Below are 25,336 nucleotides of genomic sequence, written 5' to 3' on the forward strand. Positions count from 1 at the left end.
CCCTAACCCTAGTTTTTGGTTGTTTATTTGTTTTCGAAAATAGCTTACAGGTGGGGTCTCCGTTGTTTGAGAAATGCTTCAGAAAACTGAGTCGGGACAACAAACTAAACAAAAACAAAACAAACGTGTATCCAATGAGCAGAAAGGGGCGGATCTTGTCAATATGGGCGGAGAGAGTGTTCAGTGCGCATGTGTGACGTTAGCAGAAAACGGTTTTATCATTGACATTGTCACGGGCTGTATGACGGTTCTGTGTTTTTTTGTTGTTCTTTCCAACTCTCTCTTTGCTTTGCTATCTGTCTCCTCAGATCCCTGCCATTGGACACCTTTTCTGTCAATCCTGATTACCCTATGTGACGTCGCTCGCCGATTCACCAATCACCACCTATTTAAACCCGCCACCATTCATTCATGAAGTTGGTTCGCTTGTGTTCTGGTTGAACTTGACCCTACTGTGATAACGTATGCTGATTTGTTCGTTGTGTTGTGTTTTTCTGTTGCATGTCATACTGTTCATATAACCTAACTCGTTAGTCACTCGTTCTGGGTCTGTATGTTAGTGTTCATTCGCCCTGTGTGTGACACTGTGTATATTGGGGAAAGTGGACAGGTAAGTACGTCACGTGACATACATTGTGCAACACGTAGGTACTCATTTCTGTATTAGACACATTAGTTTAGGAGCATGTGCCACCCTCTGTACGTTTTGTTTGGGTAGGTAGTGTAGGTTAGTTAGGGTGTTGTTCGACGCTGAAGATCTGTCTCATTACTTTTCCTTTGTAGTTTAGGATAGAGGGTTAATTTCAAGGTAGAGTGGTTTTCGTTTTGCTTATTTCTTTGTTTTGGCACAGCTCGTGTCCCTTTCCCCCTTTTGTTATCTGTTTTTTTTGTAAGTATTGTAAATATTGTAGATATTAGCTGTTCTTTCACTTGTCAAAACCACTTGTATATAATATACACAGCTTTTGCCCTCTATTTTGTTGTCCTGGTTGTTGATTGCCACATACACGCCAAAGTGTATCGTAACAGACATGGAGGATAAAAACAAACAAAGAAAGAGAAGAAAGGCTTACGATAAGGCAAGAAGTAGAACGTGTTAATATAGGATCAGCTTTCCAGAGAGAACTGAAGGAGCAGGAAGTTGGCCACATATTCACAGATTGGAGTTTCCCGAGTCAATAACTCCTGAGCTAAACGCTGTTGCTACACAAATAACACCTCTTTTCTATTGTAGTAATGTAGAGAGGCAGCTACAAATGTGTTTTGCTAGTAACTACAGCTCAGCATTTAACACCATAGTGCCTGCCACACTTGTTGCGAAGGTCCAGACTCTGGGACTAATCAGATCTCTGTGCAGCTGGACCCTGGACTTCCTGACAGGCAGAAGTCAGGTGGTAAGAATGGGCAGCAATACTTTTTCCCCACTGACCCTCAACAATGGTGCTCCTCAGGGCTGTGTCCTCAGCCCACTCCTGTACTCCCTGTACACACATGACTGTGCAGGCACACTCAGCTCCAACGTCGTCGTCAAATTTGCTGATGACACAATGGTGATAGGCCTGATCACCAACAATGATGAGACGGCCTACAGAGAAGAGGTGAGCACCCTGACTAAATGGTGTTAGGAGAACCACCTCTCACTCAACATTGACAAGACAAAAGAGCTGGTGGTGGATTTCAGGAGACAGAGCAGAAAACACAAACCCGTCACCTTCGACAAGACACCTGTGGAGCGTGTGAGCAGCTTTAAGTTCCTTGGCGTCAACATCAGTGTGAGGATCTCACTTGGTCCATACACACTGATGCAGTTCCGAAGCAGGCACATCAACGCCTCTTCTTCCTGAGATGGCTGAGGAAGTTTGGAATGAGCCCCAGCATCCTCAGAACATTCTACACCTGCACTATAGAGAGCATCCTGACGGGCTGCATCACTGACTGGTTTGGAAACAGCACCGCTGGCAACCGTAAAGCTCTGAAAATGGTCATGCGAACTGCCAGCCACATTGTTGGAGGTGAGCTTCCCTCAGTCCAGGACATCTACACCAGGTGGTGTATAAAGAAAGCCTTTACGATCATCAGTGACTCCAGCCACCCGTACCACAGACTGCTCTCTCTGCTTCCCTCAGGAAGACGTCTCAGCAAAATCCGATCCCGCACAAGCCGAATGACGGATAGCTTTTTTCCTCAGGCTTTCAGACCACTTAACAGTCATAACTAATCCACCCTACAGCATACTTCCACAATATGGTATGCCACACACTGCACTTTAACTCCAAGAGTTCAACACTGGACTATACATACACAAGGCATTTAATACAATATTAAACAGCTAAGTACGGTGACCCATACTCAGAATTCGTTCTCTGCATTTAACCCATCCAAAGTGCACACACACAGCAGTGAACACACACATACCGTGAACACACACCTGGAGCAGTGGGCAGCCATTTATGCTGCGGCTCCTGGGGAGCAGTTGGGGGGTTCGGTGCTTGCTATAGGGCGCCTCATTCGTGGCCAGCCCGAGACTCGAACCCACAACCTTAGGGTTAGAAGTCAAACTCTCTAACCATTATTTCACGAGTTCCCCATTAGTAGTGAAATATTTTTGTTGTTGGTTTTTTTTTCATTTACATGTATGGCTAATTGTAAAAAAGCAGGAAGTGAAGGTGTAGGTGTGACCTCTGCAATGTGTACTGTAGGCTCGCATCTTAAAACTAATGAATCTGCAGAATCGGGCACTTTGGAGTGTGTGTTGAAGATGTTAGAAAGGGTGCTCGAGCGCACAAACCTACCTGCTCCAAAACCCTGTGTCAGGCTGGTGGGGTAATGAGATCTCTATTAAAATAAGAATGCATTGTTAGATTATCACTCCGTCCAGGGTGTATCCTGCCTTGATGCCCGATGACGCCTGAGATAGGCACAGGCTCCCCGTGACCCAAGGTAGGAAATGGATAATGGATAAGCGGTAGAAAATGAATGAATGAATGAATGAATGAATGAATGAATGAATGAATGAATGTCAGATTATCCTTTATTTTGTGAGATTTAAACTTTAAAGTTAAGTGTCTTTGAGTCATTGTTATTCAGTACACTGTTGTTTGGATCCAAGATGAAGTTTCATCTACAAATGATTGGTGTTTAAGGCACCATTTGTGGGTGATTGCAGTGGGTCTGATCAACCTGCTGTTCTTACCTTCCCTGTGAGTGGGAAACATTCTGTTGCACAAAATTCCAAATAACAGTTGGTCTGAGTCCAGTGTGTTTTATCCTGTAGTCAAAATTTGTGAAGTTCAGGGGGGATGTAACTGGTATAAATATTACTGTGGCTGGATTTTTGTTTTGAGTTTTTCTTTTCTCTTATTTATATATTTCTGTGTTGAAGTTTTTTTTTCTCTTCTCAAATTCTTTTTTTTATATTAATGTTACACTTTGTACATTCAAGATAAAGTGATGAACTTCACAAAATTGTTTTAAAAATAAGAATGCATTGTTAGATTATCTTTTATCAGTTAAGTGTCTTTGAGTCATTGTTATTCAGTACACTGTTGTTTGGATCCGAGATGAAGTTTCATCTACAAATGAAATGCTGCCCTCTGGTGTTTTCAGGAAGGCGGTTCCCGGTGTTAATAGGAGGACACCTCCGATTGGTTATAATCTCCACCTGTTCCAGATAAAAGGACTGCCTGGATCTCTGATTGTGGCCTCTTTGCCTCTTGTGCAATTGTGTTTGCTTTGTGTTCATTGCATTGCATTGTGTATTTGTGTGGTATTTTCTCTGAATGTTAACCCTAGTGATGGCGCAGTGAACCTTTCAACCCAATTGTATCAGAAAAAGGTTCATTACTCGAAGCTTTTCAAATCAGAGCTCGATGAGAACCCCTGCTGGTGAAAGCGCTATCACAGAATGTTCCACAACCAAACAACGTATTAATTTTAGAAGCAAAAATTAATGGATTGACAAATTAAGGATAGATTAATAAATAAATGTATCAATATATTAAATACGTGACCGAAGCATGTTCCACTGCATACGCATGGTAACTCCAAACAAAAATGTAATAAGGTAACTTTTTGTATGGTGAATGTGGACATTTTGACTGTTAGAAAAAAAGAAAAAATTAAACTCATGAATTTTGAAGGTATATAAGTGCAGACACATGTTTACATGATTATAAATCTGTCTTACAGACTACTGTATTGTAGTCTAGATGGATGCTTTGTGCTTAATTATGTTTTATTAAAAGTCAGCAATCAGGTGTCCACCTGTTCAGCATGACTATATAGACACACAGTCTTATTTGTAAGTGTGAACTTGTGAAATGGACGAAATCCCACGTCTTTTGCATGATTTCTCCTGAAGTTCCATTTTGAACATAAATGAGTCAGTTTCTGCACACCATAGCAAACCAAGAGCTCTTTCAACAGGCAGGCTGTCTCTGTCCAGATCTAGCTTCTTCCACTCTTTGGCTCGGCACTCCTCGGGAAGAGTTTGAAGGACGGTGTGCTTGTTGCTACTCCATTTCATCAGAGTGAAACCTCCTCGCTGACAAAGAATAGAAAGGTCTTTAACAAAACAAGCTGCCGCTTCTTCAGATGCCACACTCTTAAGGCAATCATCCACATAAAAGTTTTCTTTGAGAGTTTGAACCACCTCCTCTCGAAACTCAGACTGATGATCATCTGCTGTTTTTCTCAAAGCAAAAACAGCACAACTCTGAGAAGAGACAGCACCAAAAAGATGGACAGTCATACAAAATACTGATACTTCTTTTGTAAAGTCTCCATTTTGCCACCACAAGAAGCGAAGAAAGTCACGATCTTCTTCTGCCAGCTTAACCTGATAAAACATTGCTTGTATGTCACCCATGACTGCAACCAAGTCTTGCCTAAACCTCAGGAGGACTCCAAGCAATGTACTTGTAAAATTAGGACCTTGCAAAAGAACTTGATTCAAGGATGTTCCTTTAAATGCTGCACCACAATCAAAAACAACCCGCAGGTTCCTCTTCCTGGGATGACGTACACCATGGTGAGGAATGTACCACACCTTGCCGTTTTCACCTTTCAGCTGTTGAGTGGGAACTTGCTCTGTATATCCATTGTTGAGCATCTCATTGACAAATGCTACATACTCGTGATAAAATTGCTCATCTCTCTGCAATCTCTAGGAATGCATACGTCTGTATTATCTGATCTCCTTTACTGGTTTTAACTTGAACTGGTAAGATAGAAAGTAGACAGTGACCTTTTCTTGCCCCTGTATGACCACATGTTTCAGTAGTTCCTAAGGACTTGCATGCACCTGACTCCTTGTAAATTATGTCTGCATTTCTACCAATATGAAGCACAGTGGGATGGGGCTGATTACATATCTTACAAATCAACCACTTGCCACAGTTACGGCTCATGTGCCCAGCACTTAAGCAACCAAAGCAAAGCTCTTTCTCCCTTAGAAAGTCCATCCTTTCCCTATGTTTCTTCTTCTTAAATTGCATACAGGTCTCCAATACATGATGCTTAGCACAATACACACACAATGAAATCACGTTGGGATTGTTTTCTGGCAGTTTCTTTCTTATATTTTTTCGAGATTTCTAGAGACTTCACAGGTGCAACGTTAGTGGCAAAGATGTTTCCTTTAGCTCTGCCTTCTAGACGCAGTTTTGGCCGATTGACAGGCCTTGTGCTAATTGGCAAGTCCCTGATATCACCAAACAAGGGATCCATCAGGATACTAACCTGTCTTTCAATAAATCCGACAAGATCTTTGAATGAAGCTCTACATTCAGTAGTTTCCAGAATGTTATGTGCAACAGTTCTCCACCGCTCTCTGAGCTGGTACGGCAATTTGGATACAATAGCTCTCATATTGCTTGGCATATCCAACTCCTGAAGATACTGCAATTCCACAGAGACATTACAACAGCCACACAAAAATAGAGCATACGACTGTAAAGCATTGACATCCTCTCCCTTTATTAAGAGCCAAGACAAGGCTCTTTCCAAGTAAGCTGTGGCAATCTTGTACTTATTTCCAAAATGTTCCTGTAATAGCTGTTTTGCCTTAGCATAGCCAAAGCCAGGGGTCAAATGTAGACAACTACATACAAGCTCCCTTGGCTGCCCCCTAGTGAACTGTTCCAAGTAGTATAGGCAATAACTATTGCTTGCCTTTTCCTCAATTCCCTTTTCAAATGTCCTGACGAATGAAACATACTGAAGAGGATCTCCATCAAATAAAGGAATATCTCTTGATGGTAAAGATGCAGAACATTGCTGTTGAACAAAAGCTGCTGTTATTTCATTTTGTTTTTGCAATTTAGTAACAATGTCACCATACTGACTTTCAATGTTTGGCCGAGAAATTCTATCCGATGTAAGAGGTCCATGAGGTTGCACTGATGTGTGTCCTGGTATATGCTTGGAATTCTGCCTTCCTGAATCTGTACATTTCTGCAAATGCTGCTGCCGTATTTCCTGATATGGCTCCGAAGATGCCAAAGGCAGATCCACTGCTAATGTTTGATGTGCAGTTTTGCAATGAACATCAAGTTCAAACTCTTCTGCCATTGGATTTAGGATAGTTGTGGATGCTTTTCTTTGTTCCTTCTTCATTTGAGAATTAATGGAGACTTGCGTTACACTGCGATTTTCAGAGGCCCGTAGAACTGAGAGTTTGGCAGTGGATTCTGCAAGCATAGCTTTTAGCTCCAGTTGCTCCTTTTTCCTCTTAATCATCTGCTCTTGCTCCTCCTAGGCATGCCTGTCCTTTAATGCTGCCATACGAGCGAGCAGTGCAGCCTTATTTGCCTCAGCTATGACTCTGGCAGAAGAAACACTCTTACATGTACTTGCTTTACTTGAATGTTTACTCCCAACATTTGAAATATTATCTTCTGGATTAATACCATCAACGTCAATGTAAACACTATTGTTCAACTGAAGCGCTTCCGTTTGCCTATGCTCAGCTTCAGCTGTCTCCATGATCCAGAAAATGTTCAAAACACGATGTAAACAATTAACAACGATAGTTCGTAAAGTTAAATATTTCCTTTGACAACCAATGCATTGAATTTATATCCCATAATGTGTACACACGTAGTTAAATGGCCATTAAACAATAAGTAGCGCTACTAGACATACCTCTTAACGTTGGGCGCCATTATTGAACAAAAAGCTCTCTGTCGGCGTTTGTAAAACAGCTCCGATGTCCTTGCGCTGGTAGATGGTCTGTCGGAACTCAGAGCCGGTCTCCAAGTCGACACATCACAGGGTGATCTCTTCTCTTAGGCCTTTAGTTAAATTTCACTGTTAACTCTATGATTACTACAAAAATACTGAGAAAACTCCTCAGACCTGGATGAGAATGAGCAAACTTCTTTATTATGGTCAATCAGCCAACAAATTATAATTTGCCAAATTCAAAGTATCAAATTGCCAAATTAAAAGTAACAAATTGCCAAATTAAAAGTAACAAATTGCCAAATTAAAAGTAACAAATTGCCAAATTCAAAGTAACAAATGAAAACCCCCAAAAAGAGCATGTCATGCAAAATCAATCAAGAAAAACAAGAACTCTCGCGACGTCCTTGCAAAAATAAAAACCACCCACCTTGACCCGCGGACACGGGCATGCGCCCGCGTGCGTGCGCACGCGCCCCCACACGCACACACACCTTCGCCCCCAAAGAACCAAAAAAAATACCTCAGATATCTTCTCAATATATACCCTGGCGCTCCTAGGAGCCCAGGTGCCATATCACCTTATTTACCGGAATCATCTCCTATGTTTTCTAAATACACTGACCCAATTTCCCCTTATTTCCCATTACCTTTCACCCATATGCCCATTTATGGATTTTCCTTCCCTTATTTTTCATGACCTCAGACTAAACACCTGGGCCTTCTTCAGTCTGCACAACAAGTTTATGAGCACCACATGCCCATATATGGATTTTTCTTCCTTTAGTTCTCAGTGCCTAGGTCTGTGGACCACTGTTTTTTTTCATTCTACATAACATGTTATTGCTATGGACCAAGGTCTGAGAACCATGGTGTTCTTCATTTTCCATAACAATTTATGAGCTAAGGTCTGGGAACAATGGTATTTTCCCTTCTACATAACAAGTTGTTATTACAAATGTGCTCAGACTGACTAGGCCTAACAGCCCCGAATCTGGTTGCAATAAACATCTTTGGCCTACAACATCACCTACATATGTCTTATGACAGCAATTGTAATATTTTGCAAGGCCTAATACTTTACTTTGGTTATAGTATTGTAAGGAATAATATTTTAATTATTTCTACTAAGATTTTTTCCAACAGGTCCTTATACCAGATAAAAAGACGTGCATGTATACTCCACAGATCTGCGTTGTCCTCTTATCGTATTTGCAGCTGATTTCAGATGTAAATTAGGTTGATGCACAGTCACTCCAATAATCCACTTGATCTTACGCAGCAAATGATGAACTCCAAATAACGTAGGCTAAACACAGCTCATTTAGGTAAACAAGTTTTGGACTAATTGTAAGCAGCTAAGTCTAACTTGAAGCAGCTGAGGGATGCTGGAGGAAGGTGCGCACATAGTTTTTGACCATATCACGAGGCAATGCTGTAAACAACCATGCAACCCAACACATTAAATAAAATGGATTCTCTGAGCAATCAGTGGTGAATGGACATTGATTTAATGAAAGTTGAAGAAAGCAAAGTGAGCGCGTGCAAATATACACCGTCCAGCATCCCTCAGCTGTGTCACGTTAGACTTGTATACGACATAAAATATACGACATGGAATGTTACATTAAATCATATAATTGCCCAAGCATGAGTGAGATTTAAGTTATACATATAGACTTCACAACAAAACCATATATATCCACCTTATTGGGCGAAATGAAATGAAAGTGATCCCACATTTCAGAACACGATCTTTTTGTAACAGGCTCCATTGACAACTCGCAACAATAAACTCTCCTAAACCCGCTGTACAGTAATAGATTCCATGTAATACTCCAATACAACACACGAGGGTGCGCCACCGCGTGTCGCGCACGATTTTAAACCTTTGAATCAGATAACGAAGCAGTCACGTGGGTGTGTGTGAAACGAAGCTTCTGACGTCATTGGTCACGTGATTTTGCCAGAACTGAGCTTCGGTGTCACTGGTAACATCACTAGTTAACCCATTTCAGTAATTTTTGATTGTCCCGTCTTAGAGAGAAAGTTTGTGTTCCAACCCAGATAGCAATTACGTTTGGGCCACATGTGGGTATTATCTGGCACATATGGCCTATGTGGCGTGGCTATACAGATATGGGCCAAATTGTGGCCATATTTGTTTTGCCATAACTTTAAAATTGGTGGGAAATGCTCTCTTGGTTCACAACTCATTTTGAGGTATATGGCCCAGATAACAACGAACACATGAGAACCATATGTGGTTGAGCTATGGCACACAGTGAGAAACACGGACTTATGGTAAAACTTTGGCTTATACGTGGAAAAACACAGGAATCCTGAAATCAAGTGCGGCAGACATCCTCCGTCCCACACCTCAGGTTGCTATGCAGCTTCCCTCCTATTGGTGGAGTGAGACTACGGCGCGAATGTGACTGAGACTCGGGCAGTGGGCAGCATTTCTGCTTTCCTCACGACTGTGTAAGCTACGTTCAGTTAAGTGATTAGCACTTTACAGTCATATAATTGAAATATGCAGCATTATGTGTCAATATTGCATGTTATTAAGCGTTTAGTTATTAGTTTAATTGAGGAAGGTGTCAAATTAGCTAATATTTTCCTCAGTTTAACAATACAGTTTAATGTACGCTAGGGCTCCGCTGGTTTGGCGTTTTAAATTCCGATGTTTTTGGCTATAAATCAACAGTACTTAAGTAAAGTTGGCCGCATATTCACAGATTGGAGTTTCCCAAGTCAATAACTCCTGAGCTAAACGCTGTTACTACACAAATAACACCTCTTTTCTATCGTAGTAATGTAGAGAGGCAGCTACAACCCAATTTTCCTCAAAATCAGCTTTCCTCCGCGGTGGAAAAAATACATGTCTCTATGTGCGAACCAAGGGACCGTCTGCAAAGTGCAAAACCTGAAAAGCGAATATTAAAAACAGTCAACTTGGGAGGAATGTCTTTTTGTATCATTTTTATGTTTTTTTATATGAAAATATTTCCCCCAAGTAAGTGTTGTAGTATAACTATCAGGACATCAGTGATGTGTGAGCTGAATTTGGTGACAGTACAGTTTATTACGGTGGTTATTGACTGTTTTTTAGTATTCGCTTTTCGGGATTTGCACTTTGCAGACAGTCCCTTGGAATCTCTCTCATGCACTGAAAGTAATGCATGTCTTTTTTAATGCAGAATACATCCAGTGTAAATTCTAACCAGTTGGTGAAAAGAATTCTAAAAACAAAACCTAAATAATTTGTCATAAGAAATTATGGTATTATTATGGCCAACATATTGAAAAATACAATTTGCAATTCCTTTTGAAAATATACTGGAAAAAAAATTTTTTTTGGTCAATCAGAGGTGGTTAATTATTGCAATTAAAATATTAAAGGAGGAAATTTATATTAAATTATTTTTTCCCCCATTATCCTCCAGCTCTAACTTCCAGGTTGTATTGCTGCTAGCATTATTTAAATTCATCTTTATTGCAGAGACCGAGAGGGGGGTAGGAGGGAGCGAATGAAGAAACACGAGGCCCAACAAGACACTGCCGACCCTCATTAGGCACATCAAATCTCAATTTCTCAATTTAAGTTCTCTGTACAAGTTAATCTGATTTTTTTTATTTTTTATGTGATTTTTATTACTCTGAGTTGAATACATTCTTAAATGTATTCTTATGTTTACTCTTAAAGCTGTAATTATTTAAACACTTGTTTTGAAGTAAATTGTTTTGAGTACATTTGTTGTTGAGTGTTTCATTTACCTTTTATGTTAATAAGACTTTTACATACTGTCAGCTGCATGTGTGGCACATATGGGCCAATAGATTTTAACAGAACTCAACCATACTAAAATTGCATATAAGGCTCATATTTGGGCCACGTTAAATTGTATTATTTGTCTCATGTTTGGTAGAGTTATGGCACTCCTTTGGTTCAGTTATTTCAAAGAAGAGGTGTGCCATATTTGGGCCACATAAAATTACATTTGGCTCATGCTTGGTGGACTTGTGGCACTGCTTTGGTTCAGTTTTTTTTCAAAGAAGAGGTGTGCCATATTTGGGCCACATAAATTACATTTGGCTCATGCTTGGTAAACTTATGGCACTGCTTTGGTTCAGTTTTGGAAAAGAAGAGGTGTGCCATATTTGGGCCACATAAATTACATTTGGCTCATGCTTGGTAAACTTATGGCACTGCTTTGGTTCAGTTTTTGCAAAGGAGATGTGGGCCATATCTGGTCCGACAAACACAAACTAATCTGGGCCACAGCTCAGCTGTTTATCTGGCCCAAATCTGGGCCAAAGGAAATTTGCTGACTGGGAAGTGTGTTGAGCTTGTGAGTTTTGTTTTGGTTTATGTTTATTATTTCAACTGGTAGATTTGGTTGTGCTTGACCCATGCCTGACATAGATTATTACGGACTCTGTTTTGACTTGTTAGCCAGCCGATTTCATTATACACCTTTTCCCAAAACATGGTGACAAGGTATGTAGGGGGAGCAACATCAGTTATTTTGGAAACCGTTATTATATTGTTTTTGTAAGATGGAGTTTGGTAAGAACAAATGTTTTATTTTTCTTTCATTTTTCGGTTTAGTAAGAGAGAGAGACAGGTGTTTGGAAGATTGTTCTGTTTATTATTTTGGCCTTGTCCTCCCCTGAAGCCTAAAATTCATGTCAACCCTTAAATAAAAGATTGTGAATTATAACATCTCTGTATAAAGACATTCATTTACCCATTCTGTTTCGATCGTCCCCTTGACGGTTGTAACAGGTGTTTAAGGCACCATTTGCTGATGATTGCAGTGGGTCTGATCAACCTGCTGTTCTTACCTTCCCTGTGAGTGGAAAACATTCTGTTGCACAAAATTCCAAATAACAGTTGGTCTGAGTCCAGTGTGTTTTATCCTGTAGTCAAAATTTGTGAAGTTCAGGGAGGATGTAACTGGTATAAATATTACTGTGACTGGATTTTTGTTTTGAGTTTTTCTTTTCTCTAATTTATGTATTTCTGTATTAAAGTTTTTTTCTCTTCTTTTTTTATATTAATGTTACACTTTACTGTACATTCAAGATAAAGTGATAAACTTCACAAAATTTTGTTTTTATCATTTTTGTTTAAATATATAAAAATGTAGGGGAATTTCTCTTTGAGTAGTTTGGTGAGCAGTGATGTCAGCTGGACACATCCGGGTGTTTCTCATCATACAACATGTTTTTAGCGTCAGTCACACTGCACTGAGGTCCTTCCTGTAAACAACTCTGTGTGTGTCAGAGTTGGAGCAGCCGCTACTCCGTTGGATCTGATTATTTCTCCATATTAACAGATTAAAGGTGCCAGATCTCATCGCGGTGTGGTTCTTGTGGGTGACGGTGTTTGTTCCAGACACGCTACATTAGGACTTGTCAGGACCAGATTTCCATTCCATCCACTACAGGGTGCGGAGCTGATACTTTAACCGTGTTTCTGTAAAGAACGTCTGGATTAAATAACATGCATTAGTGAAGTTTATTTATAGCTGAATTAACCGCAGTTTTACAAACCTGGACGGACACCGATGTTGTGTATGTTGTTAATGCTGTTATTTAACATCATTTCACAGAATGCACGTCTTGCATGTGTTTCCGGGTTGTCATCTTCCGGTATGTGTGAGTAAAATAAAAGTCACGTTAGGTCCGTGTGTGTGTCATCCTTTACTAAATGCGTCATATAGTCTCCAAGTACACAACAACCGATATAAGAACAGATTTCATAGTTTTTTGACTTTATAATCCTCCGAATGTTCACACCAGACAACTGGACCAAGCCTGAAGACCTTCCGTCTGTATTCACCGTTTAATGTTGGAGATTCTACAGACAAGAAACTTCACAGAATCTTTAAGTGATCAGACTAAACTAAAGAGAAAGTAAAAGCTTCCTGCAGTGTCTCTGTAACACGAAACAGATGGCAGCAGGACATTAAATTCACACTGGAAATGTTCTTCTGTCTCTGAGGTAAAGCTGAATTTTAAATTCTTCTCTCTTACTATTTTTTTTTAATTCATTTGCTGTGTATTTTGCTGATTTCTGGAAATTTCTGTTGGGAAAAAACTTGGCATTGTTTTGCAAAGAAAAGTAATTGAGTGAAACAGGATCAGTTCTAGGCCTTTTTTAGGGTTGCTGCAGCCCCTAAAAAAAATTACGTTAAAATGCAGGACATGTCGATGGGAAAGAACATTTTTTTATCATTTTGATCCAAGAACGATTTGTTTTTCCTTTTTTTTTGCTTTTACGCGCATGAGTTTTGGTCTTTCAAAGTGCTTCATCAGCTGTCTGATTTATGAAGCTGTCTGCTTTTTTTGGAGAAGCACAGGAATGTGCATCGTGCACGTCAGTCAGAGCTGGAGGCGTTTATCTATAATGTTATTGACATTTCACTATTCTTATTACCAGAGTTGTAGCACAAACAAAATATTAATGCAAACAATCCATTCAATACTAAATAAAAATAACATTTATTGATTTGATCTTTGTCTTGTGAATATTAGTTTATTAATGACTGCATTCATTGGACACACACAGGGTTGTAGTCTAGTTTTTTGTAGTCAGTATACTGTGATTTTTCCCCCCTCCCAGCCTCATACGCACCATCCTAGAGCGACAAACCATAGGCACCACCACACTCACTAACGCATAAAATATGCATCTACATGTAATTTAGGGCATTATTAAAGACTGCTAATGTGTTATCAACATTCCAATTTATTATAAGCAACAAAAGACAGTCAGCTGATAAACCCTGTGCTCCAGGTCCCATATTCATATAACATTTAAGACTAAATGTAGCTCTTAAAGGTATAAAGTTCACCCAAAAATGAGAATTGTGTTATTTCCTCACCCTCAATTTGTTCCAAAACTGTATGGGTTTATTTCTTCTGTTTAACACAAAAGATGGTATTTTGAAAAATGACACAATTTTCTTTTTTGGGTGAACTTTATCTTTAAGAGCTACATTTAGCCTTAAATGTTATATGAATATGGGACCTGGAGCACAGGTTTTATCAGCTGTCAATTTTCAATGTACATTTAAGAGTGAACAATAAACATTTGTTCAGTTTTATCACCAACACTCTTTCATTGCAGAATAGTATGAACTGGTATTTTTTTCAAAGCTTTCCAAATACATTTGTACTCGGGCTGTGGGTGAAATGTCACCCGAAGTTGCTGTAGCTTTAGGCGCAGGCTTCCGAAAACACTCAGAGTGTAGTTTGGGTCTGCTTTCGTTTCATATCTTCTTTTACATTACTTAGTTAATTTCAAATTTGCGCCAAAAAACACCGTCAAGCAACTGATTTTCCTCCTTGTTAGGTGACGTCAGATCAAGTCACAGGCCACGGAAGCCCCAATGGTCCCAAAATATTAGTGATGCCGCAATCGCAACCACAGTCTGTGTTCGCAACACAGACGGGGTGAATTTATGAATGTAATTTCTGTCACAAAATGATATTGTTACGTATCCTCACGCTTTTTAAGTGGGTATACGGAAATCCTTGGCCTTTCGTGTACGGCGTATACCTGCGTATCACGTAGACTACACCACTGGACACACTGTTTGTAGAGAATGCACACATACATGAACACTTACATGAAATGATTCAAGATTGGCATCATTACATCATGCATAAAATTTTGGTGTCCACTTTTGCCATTTAATAATATCATAACTTTTGGCTTACTATGTAGTCATATAATAATAACAATGATTATAATATAAGATGTAATATAAAACTGTTCTTGTTTGAAATTCTCACTAAGGGCTAAAGCCCCTAAAGATGAAACCCTAGAACCGCCCCTGTGATGAAATATGATCAATATCAGTGTAATACTGAGACAGTTTAGTGTAATATGATCAATATCAGTGTAATACTGAGACAGTTTAGTGTAATATGATCAATATCAGTGTAATACTGAGACAGTTTAGTGTAATATGATCAATATCAGTGTAATACTGAGACAGTTTAGTGTATAATTCTGTTATACCAGTGTTATTAACATGTAATCATCTTGTTTAATCAACAAGGATAAAAAGTGCGTGTGTTTTCAGGTGAACGTTGTCTAGCTGATACCGTTGTCTGTGTTAGATAGTGTTGTGATTTATTTCTTACTGCTGTGACTGGGGGAAAGAGACAGAACCTTTCTGATGTGATAAACAGAATTTATTGATTTTCAACAACTTTACATAAGCTTTAACTTTTCTACATCAATATCAGAAGATTTGCATAAACAACGCTGCACTACTTAAGATGTGGTCTGGAATAAAAGATCCCCATTTAAATTCTGTTTCCAGTGACATCACTAACTCATATTGTGGGTTACATTTATCTAAATCTGTGGTCTGTTCTGTCAGTAGTTTAATGTTCTAGACCAGAGATATTCAACTAAAATGTAAAGCGGTCCAGTAAGAGAAAATTTCTTGAAGCAAAGGTCCAGAAGATCATAATGTCTAACTAGTTAGTGTGATATATATTTAAGTAGCCTAGTAGTTGTCTCAACATCTGCAAACAATAAATACCTGACTGTCAAATCAAATAAATTCAGTACAATTCAAAAACCTTTTGTCAATATTTATTGTCACATAACATAGAACTGAACATATATATGATTGTAGATATGTATAACATTCTCTCATTAAATAAATAAAAGTAGCGCTACATTTCAAAATAAGAGAAAATAAATAAAATGTGGAAATTGTGTATGTTTAAATAAAGTGCTTAACTTTCCCTTTTATATCTCAGTGAGAGAACTGAGCTCTAGCTTGTCTGGCAGGATGTTAAACCTGGGCTGGAATGGAGTCAGGGCCGTTCTCATACACATGTGGAGCTGCTCATTAGTGAGTCTGGAACCATATTTAGATTAGATTATGTTCATTGTAGAGAAAGCTGCCTCGCAGTTGTATGTAGAGCCAAACATGGTCAGGATGTTTAGGGCTACTTTCCTCAGACCTGGGAAAGCTGTCTCAGGGACGCTGTCTTCAGATTTGCATGGATATGTTTGTTCAAAACCTTTATGTTTTTTCTCATAATGGCGTTTCACATTGTCACTTTTAATAAGTGCCACAGTTTCTGTACATATGACACACACTGGGTTAGTGTGAATTGGGAAGTGTGAACAGAAATCAGTCTGTCTATTCTGGATTAAATGTTTTCTCTTCCACTTTTCTTTTTTTGGAGGGCGCCATTCACATATAACGCCATTCTCTCATCTATCTTGCACGGTTGAGTTGCAGTGTTTACTTCAGGAATACACAGACTTGATCCACCTGTTAGTGACCTACAGTATGTTCTAGACTCTGTGTGATTAACACAATCACTGATCCTTTATTCACACTGAGGGACCTTTTCTCTAAGAGCAGATCCTTTATTTCAGAGACACGATTACTTATTCAGAGGGAGGATTAATGTTAAGGTGATAAACATCCACCTAATAGTGAATAAATATCACAAACTTCACAACTAACTCTGTACAATTTCACGTTTGTATAAAATCTGATGATTTCCTTCTTTCTACATGAATGATTGTGTACACGTGTTATACTCAGTCACGTGTTCATATGTAAACTGAAAGGTAGATTTCTGTGTATAAAGTAAATCAGCAGAAATGGTGTAATGTAGTGATAGATCAGGATTTTTAGCTCCTAGCATTGTTTAGTGAAGGCTGATTGGATTTAGTTCTCAGCATTTAGTTCAGGTTGAGTTTATGATGTAATGAGTCTCTTATTAATCTGATGCTCAGTAAAAACACTAAAACTCGTATCCTGATCCCTGTACAGCAGGGGTGTCAAACTCAAATTCACAGTGGGCCAAAATATAAAACTGAGATAAAGTCACGGGCCAAACAATATTTATTGAAAAATGAACTGCAACTGATATGTAATGTTCAACCTTTTTCATATGGAAACAAACTTTATTTTTGCTTAAACACAGGATTTGGAACAACCAGAGCTTGATATTACAAACACATAAGAAATTAAATTTGAAATAAAAACATAAGGCCATCCTTAAAAATATTTTGGTTTGCAGAAACAGAAAAAAAAATAAAATAAAGGGTCGGTAGGTAGGTCTATTTTTTTTTAAGTTTCAATGTAAAAAAAAAAGTACAATTTTGGTGATGGTGATTACGTAGGTATGACTTTAAAGAAATTAGCATATCGTGACGTCACTGACTGGGTCTTCAGCCCGTGCCTTCGGGCGCATCATTGCAAACCTTATTTTGATGCTGAACACAGTTTTTCCAGAACTTCGTGCCAAGTTAAAGCAGTGTCGAACTGTTTTAATGAATTTTTTAGATGTATTATTGTTAGGGATCAGCGCAGACTTGGTGCCATGTGCGTTTGTTGTTTGTTTGTGTCATGTGATTGCCCCGTCCACGTCTGCTCCTCCCCGGTCATCACACCTGTTTCCCTTTGTGTGTGATTGTCCGTGTTGCTATAAATGTGAGCCGCGTTGCATTAGGCAGCGCGGCTTCATTGAATATATTATATATATACATTATATATATTTGTTTGTTCTTCATCATGTATTAAACCCCTTTCATTTGAAGCTATCCTGCGTACGGGTCTGTCTCCAAGCTACCTCTGCCAGGGTCCTGACAATGCCTCGACCATGCAGACCCAGCAGGATAGCTTCCAGCTCGGACCGGGTTTTTTTTCATTTTCCCCCTGGACTGTTCCGCCAGTCCTTCCGGTGACATCGCTCCGCATCTCGCCGCTCCGCTTCCGGTTCCGTTCCGAGGAGGACGTCGCTTCACCACTTCCACAGAGGGTGTCACCATGTTATTGGGGTTCCTTTTTTTTAGGTGCCCTGTGGCATTGCCCCGCATCTCTCCGGTGAAGGACGCCGCTCCACTTCCGGTTCCGTTCCGAGGAGGCTGTGGGGGGTGCTGCAGGCCCGAGGCGGGGGTGCCTTCCCGCCCTCCCGCCCTTTTCCTCAGCTCGCCGAGGCGCGGGTTTGGCCGCGGTGCGTCGGGGGAAGATGCTCGGCCCTTCAGCTCGGCGGTGGACGTCACTCGGCCTTTCAGCTCGGCTGTGGACTTCGCTTGGCCTTCAGTTCGGATGCGGACGTCGCCTCGGCCCCTTAGCTCGGCTGTGGACGTCGCTCTGCCCTTTCCGGCTGCGCTGCCATGTGGCTCTGCTCCCCCCCACCTGCCTCGCCGTGTGCCTCTGCTCCCCTCGCCTACCTCGCCGTGGTCCTTGCTCCCCCCACTAGCCTCGCCGTCGTCCTTGCTTCCCTCACCTGCCATTCGCCGTGGACCTGGCCCCCCCCAGACCCGCGCCTTAAGGGGGGGTTCTGTTAGGGATCAGCGCGGATCCGTTAGGGATCAGCGCAGATTTCGTGCCATGTGCGTTTGTTGTTTGTTTGTGTCACGTGATTGCCCCGTCCACGTCTGCTCCTCCCCGGTCATCACACCTGTTTCCCTTTGTGTGTGATTGTCCGTGTTGCTATAAATGTGAGCCGCGTTGCATTAGGCAGCGCGGCTTCATTGAATATATTATATATATACATTATATATATTTGTTTGTTCTTCATCATGTATTAAACCCCTTTCATTTGAAGCTATCCTGCGTACGGGTCTGTCTCCAAGCTACCTCTGCCAGGGTCCTGACAATTATGGTGCCCGAACCCGTTAATATTATTTTATTGCTTTTGTATTAGTTGTTTGAAGAGTAAAACAAAAAAAAAAGGTCGGTCTTAACGCAAATTTACAACCGGCAAGTCGGTCAGACTTAAATTGAGTCGGCCCTAAATTGACGGTCGGTCGGGTTACGGCAATCAAGAATATTTTTAAGGATGGCCTCAGTGGTGTTAATTTCGCAAACTTTGGCCATACACTTTTTGACAAACTCTCCCTCATTAAAGGGCAGATAATGCGATCTCTGCCGCCACAATAAAACTCGCCTTTACAGCAGCTTCACTTTTTGATTTTGCTTTCATGAACATAGTCTGCCAGGAAAACAGACTTTTTTTCATCTCCTCTGCCTTTTGGAGCTTCTGCTTTACGTCCAGGTCCTTATACTTCTCATAATGTTTCGTGTCATAGTGTCTTCTTATGTTATATTCTTTCGTTACAGACAAGTTTGCTCTGTTAGCACACAAGACAAACTGGTTGTTAACGACTGTCAACAGAGAATGAGGGGCGCTTGCTGTTCATGACTACAGTACGCATCAATACAGTGGCAAGGCATTCTGGGTTTTGTACTATTAGCGGAGCATGCGACTAGCCAGCTGTAATGCACATCTGATATGATCTCGTGGGCCAAATATAATTACACAGCGGGCCAAATTTGGCCCGCGGGCCAGCGTTTGACACCTCTGCTGTACAGCGTTTAGCAGAAGCTCTGATCCAGAACAACTAACATTTATCTCATCATACAAATGAGCAAATGAGGGTTAAGTGTCATGATCAAACATAAAGCAAACACAGCATGACATTGCTGGGATTTAAACCCATGACCTTCTGATCAGTAGACCATGTCTTACCCACTGAGGTCACACTATACAGGTCAACACTGTATATTTACAAGGATTTTTTTAATTTGGCATGAAAAATGAAAGCAGTGACATTTGTAAATATTTGGATTCACTGAAGAGTTAAACACATGCTAACTGCTATAGAAGTGTGTGTGACATCAGTCAGCTGTTCTGTAGCTTTTATTTATAACGTGTCTCTGTTTGTTTGTTTCAGAAAATCTGCCAACACTCCACAAGAGTCTTCCAGACATCATGTCCCTCCTTTATATTTCCATCTTATGGGTCTGTGCCTGTGTGGGTGAGTGACCAGGTTCTACAACACCAACAAGACAGAAGTGTCCTTCTATTGAATCAAATATCACAACAATGTTTTGTCAAATGTTACAAATCCTGTAGATTGTAATGTTTCTCCCACAGACAGTGCAGAATCTCTGGTTACTGTATCAGCTGCAGTGGGTTCCACAGTCATCCTGCCGTGTAAACTGACTGAAGAGTTCAAACAAACATCAAATATTACGTGGCAGTTCAATAAAGACATTGTGTTTGAGAGAAGGAGTGATGTTACATATTCAGGATCAGGATATGAAGGACGTGTGGATGTTCCTTTGGACGAGCTGCGTAAAGGAAACTGTTCCCTGGTGTTGAAGAATGTCAGAGTTAGTGATGACCAAATCTACAAATCCTGTATAATGGTGCATGTGGACATTAATAACTCTGTGGAAATGAAAGTAATTAACAGTGTTACACTCTCAGTCTATGGTGAGTAAACTGTTCAGTGTAAAATATTGACTAATTATAGAAGTCACAGTGTCTCAGATAACAGAGCTGGAAATAAGGAACAATAACAACATCTATTATAGAGAGGAATCAATACTTTATTTAGAGTTAACAGATGATGTGTTAGAAAAATACACAAATACAGACATAAATAAGACACAGACAATATTTTATTTGTAGAAAGTTTGTCAGAAAGGTTCAGAGGTCATCTGGGTGACATTAGAGATGTTCATCAGGACTGAGATCCTGCAGCAACAATTAAAAAACTTTTACTTTCATGTGGACAAGAACAAGTGATCAAATATGAAGCTCACAGGACAACAAAACAATCAGTTTCTATAAAAGAAATAAAAATATAAAGTTCCTAACATCAGATCATTTCCTAAAAGGTTTTTCTGTGTCTCATATTATTATAGCAGCACAACACTGATTATTATTTAAGGATCAGTGATGACATCATCTGCATGTATGGCTGAAAAACACTGAACAATATCAGTAAATGTAGTCTGATGTTTGATAGATTTTCTTTGAGGACACGTTTTCCTCAGTGCTGTACTGATATCTCTGTGTGGTTTAATGTGTGTTTTAGAGAACAGTGTTAATGAGAGTCGTTCATCAATGGGTTTTGACTCAGACCAGACTGGAGGGAAAAACTGGATTATTTTATATGTTGGGATTGTAATCTTCATCATCATCATCATCATCATCATCATCTGTGTGTCTGTGTACTACAGCAGGGTGAAAGGTAAAACTGGTTAAAATTGTAGGTTTAATGTCTGATAGAATCAGAGAGAATTTTTTGTGGTAATTGTGTTTAACATGTGTCTAAATTTATTGTCTAATATTATTACTTTGAAATATTTATCTTATGTTTCTGAAAACGGAAAATCATCATTTATCATCAGGTCGCAGTCGTGCCACTGACTCCACTGAACAGGTATGAAAACATTCAAATACATATAAATAAATAAAAGTTTAACCACTTTTTCAAAAACATTATTGGATTTTGGTTGTAGTTCAGGTGGGGAGTTTACAGAACCATGGCAACCCTCCCTGCCTGCTTTGGGTCACTATCATTTTAAAAGGTACATTAGACAAGATCAGAAACTTTGGTCAGAAGAAGCCTCAAAGTTTTCTTTTAAACTTTATACTTCTGGACATTCTGTGGTACTTTATTTTCTGTGTTATTTTTATTTCCTTTTCATGGAGCAGTTTTTTTTGAGCACAGAGAATGATCTTGATGTGCAGGTGAAAGTTCAGACTGAGATGGACTTAGTTTTTTTTTTCTCCTCTCCTCTCCTCTCTCAGATGGTCTGCTCTGATCTCATCATGGATTTCAGATCATCTTAAACTTCATCCCTGCACCACTGAGCTGATGTTCATCTATGGAGCTTCATCACCATGTCAGGATCTTCTGATTTACTGCAGAACTCTCAGATCGCACATCATGGACCATCAGTAACTCTTCTATCTAACCTGACTTGGTCTTGGTCATGTGATGTTAAACTAAATAATTAACTGTGAACAGCTTTAATTTTTACATTTATATTTTTATTTATTGTTTTATTTTGATGTGGTTTGTTTGCAGCAGTGGACACAGTATGTACAATGGCTGAAGTCATGTGCAGGAACTTTGTAGTTGAGGAGGAACCTGGGTTCAGCTCCTCTCAGTAATATAAATTAATATCATGCACTGTTATTGAAGTTTTATTACAGGGGTGTTTTTTTTTTTACTAAATCTTTACTTTTTTAAAATATAATAAGAAGAAATAATAGTATGCGTGCATGAGTGTGTGCAAGTGTGTGTGTGTGTGTGTGTGTGTGTGTGTGTGTGTGTGTGTGTGTGTGTGAGTGTGTACTGCATAGGAGATAGGTGCTAGTGGCTAACAGATTTAGAAGATGAAGCCTTTATTTTTGTCACATCTCCATTACTTTTTACTTCTTTGAGTACTGGAACTGATGCTGTTTTGGCCTGTATGCATATTTTACAGTGAAAAACGTATTTAAGAAATACTTGATGGGAGTAAAATGGTACATGTCTTATGGTTTTTTAATATATTGATTATATGAAGCCCCATTAAATGTAGAATTTATATGTAAATATTTACAGTAAACAATATTTATTATTTTATCAATAAGAAATATTCTTCATTCTTCACTGACAGTATTGTCTGATTTTTTTGGGAATGTAATGATATCTAAAGTCATAGTAACGATGTCTAAACATCCTCGTGCTCTTCCTAGAACAGTCGTGTGAAGACGATTGAAGATGATTTTCAGACTTCACAGCACATTGGTTTGGATTACTGTTGTTTGGATCCGAGATGAAGTTTCATCTACAAATGAAATGCTGTCCTCTGGTGTTTTCAGGAAGGCGGTTTCCGGAGTTAATAGGAGGACACCTCCGATTGGTTATAATCTCCACCTGTTCCAGATAAAAGGCCTGTCTGGATCCCTGATTGTGACCTCTTTGCCTCTTGTGCAATTGTGTTTGCTTTGTGTTCATTGCATTGTCTATTTGTATGCTATATTCTCTGAATGTTAACCCTTTTCAGTCATTTTTGATTGTCCCATCTTAGAGAGAAAGTTTGTATTCCGAGTGTGTTGAGCTTGTGAGTTTTGTTTTGGTTTATGTTTATTATTTCAACTGGTTGTGCTTGACCCATGCCTGATATAGACTACGATTACAGACTCTGTTTTGACTTGTTAGCCAGCCAATTTCATTATACACCTTTTCCCAAAACATGGTGACAAGGTATGTAGGGGGAGCAACGCCAGTTATTTTCGAAACTTTTATTATATTGTTTTTGTGAGCGGGAGTTTGGTAAGAAGAAATGTATGGGGTTTTTTTTTCTCCATTTTTCAGTTTAGTAAGAGAGAGAGACAGGTGTTTGGAAGATTGTTCTGTTTATTATTTTGGCCTTGTCCTCCTCTGAAGCCTAAAATCCTTGTTCACCCTTAAATAAAAGATTGTGAATTATAACATCTCTGTATAAAGACATCCATTTACCCATTCTGTTTCGATCGACCCCTTGACGGTTGTAACAGGTGTTTAAGGCACCATTTGTGGGTGATTGCAGTGGGTCTGATCAACCTGCTGTTCTTACCTTCCCTGTGAGTGGGAAACATTCTGTTGCACAAAATTCCAAATAACAGTTGGTCTGAGTCCAGTGTGTTTTATCCCTGTGGTCAAAATTTGTGAAGTTCAGGGGGGACGATGTAACTGGTATAAATATTACTGTGACTGGATTTTTGTTTTGAGTGTTTCTTTTCTCTTATTTATACATTTCTGTATTAAAGTTTTTTTTCTCTTCTTTTTTATATTAATGTTACACTTTGTACATTCAAGATAAGGTGATGAACTTCACAAAATTTTGTTTTTATCATTTTTGTTTAAATATCTAAAAATGTAGAGCATCTTTTCTTTGAGCACTTATTTAGGGAGTAAGTGACGTCAGCTGGACACATCCGAGTGTTTCTCATCATACGACATGTTTTTGGCCTCAGTTTCACTCATAGATACAGTGAGGAAAATAAGTATTTGAACACCCTGCTATTTTGCAAGTTCTCCCACTTAGAAATCATGGAGGAGTCTGAAATTGTCCTCATAGGTGCATGTCCACTGTGAGAGACATAAACTAAAAAAAAAATCCAGAAATCACAATGTATGATTTTTTTTAACTATTTATTTGTATGATACAGCTGCAAATAAGTATTTGAACACCTGAGAAAATCAATGTTAATATTTGGTACAGTAGCCTTTGTTTGCAATTACAGAGGTCAAACGTTTCCTGTAGTTTTTCACCAGGGTTGCACACACTGCAGGAGGGATTTTGTCCCACTCCTCCACACAGATCTTCTCTAGATCAGTCAGATTTCTGGCCTGTCGCTGAGAAACACGGAGTTTGAGCTCTCTCCAAAGATTCTCTATTGGGTTTAGGTCTGGAGACTGGCTAGGCCACACCAGAACCTTGATATGCTTCTTACAGAGCCACTCCTTGGTTATCCTGCTGTGTGCTTCGGGTCATTGTCATGTTGGAAGCCCCAGCCTCGACCCATCTTCAATGCTCTAACTGAGCGAAGGAGGTTGTTCCCCAAAATCTTGCAATACATGGCCCCGGTCATCCTCTCCTTAATACAGTGCAGTCGCCCTGTCCCATGTGCAGAAAAACACCCCCAAAGCATGATGCTACCACCCCCATGCTTCACAGTAGGGATGGTGTTCTTGGGATGGTTCTCATCATTCTTCTTCCTCCAAACACGTTTAGTGGAATTATGACCAAAAAGTTCTATTTTGGTCTCATCTGACCACATGACTTTCTCCCATGACTCCACTGGATCATCCAAATGGTCATTGGCAAACTTAAGACGGGCCTGGACATGTGCTGGTTTAAGCAGGGGAACCTTCCGTGCCATGCATGATTTCAAACCATGACGTCTTAGTGTATTACCAACAGTAACCTTGGAAACGGTGGTCCCAGCTTTTTTCAGGTCATTGACCAGCTCCTCCCGTGTAGTTCTGGGCTGATTTCTCACCTTTCTTAGGATCATTGAGACCTCACGAGGTGAGATCTAGCATGGAGCCCCAGTCCGAGGGAGATTGACAGTCATGTTTAGCTTCTTCCATTTTCTAATGATTGCTCCAACAGTGGACCAAGCTGCTTGGCAATTTCCCTGTAGCCCTTTCCAGCCTTGTGGAGGTGTACAATTTTGTCTCTAGTGTCTTTGGACAGCTCTTTGGTCTTGGCCATGTTAGTAGTTGGATTCTTACTGATTGTATGGGGTGGACAGGTGTCTTTATGCAGCTAATGACCTCAAACAGGTTCATCTAATTTAGGATAATAAATGGAGT

At 39.7% G+C, this 25,336-nt stretch overlaps 1 protein-coding gene across 1 annotated transcript in view; it reads left to right on the forward strand.

Moving 5' to 3' along the window:
* Positions 1-23,896, forward strand: part of LOC113656605 — a 202,459-nt gene extending 178,563 nt beyond the window's left edge. The window contains exon 9 of the mRNA XM_047819963.1: positions 21,793-23,896. The gene's annotated coding sequence lies outside the window, so the exon portion shown is untranslated. The remainder of the gene's footprint in view (positions 1-21,792) is intronic.
* Positions 23,897-25,336: the final 1,440 nt, after the last annotated feature.

The sequence above is a fragment of the Tachysurus fulvidraco genome, chromosome 10, assembly GCF_022655615.1.
Source record: "Tachysurus fulvidraco isolate hzauxx_2018 chromosome 10, HZAU_PFXX_2.0, whole genome shotgun sequence".
Classification (NCBI taxonomy): domain Eukaryota; kingdom Metazoa; phylum Chordata; class Actinopteri; order Siluriformes; family Bagridae; genus Tachysurus; species Tachysurus fulvidraco.